Below are 289 nucleotides of genomic sequence, written 5' to 3'. Positions count from 1 at the left end.
GGAAACACACACATTTTCCATCTTTGAAATGAAACAGCGTATAATCATGTTTTCCAAAATAACAAAGATGCCTCTGCAGTGAATAGCACTCCCTTTGATGTGGCAACTAGTCCAATCGTGTTAACAACGGTGAATTCATCTTTTTAAAAAATTCTTTTACTGTTTCTCTTCTTTTCTCTCCTCTTTTCTTTTCTTTTCTTTTCTTTTTTCTTGTTCCGAGACAGTCTCACTGGTGTCGCCCGGGCTGGAGTGCAGTGTCGGGATCTTGGCCCACTGCAGCCTCCCAGGT

This window comes from Mandrillus leucophaeus, unplaced genomic scaffold, assembly GCF_000951045.1.
Source record: "Mandrillus leucophaeus isolate KB7577 unplaced genomic scaffold, Mleu.le_1.0 Scaffold767, whole genome shotgun sequence".
Lineage (NCBI taxonomy): Eukaryota > Metazoa > Chordata > Mammalia > Primates > Cercopithecidae > Mandrillus > Mandrillus leucophaeus.
Note: the sequence above shows the minus strand (reverse complement) of the source record.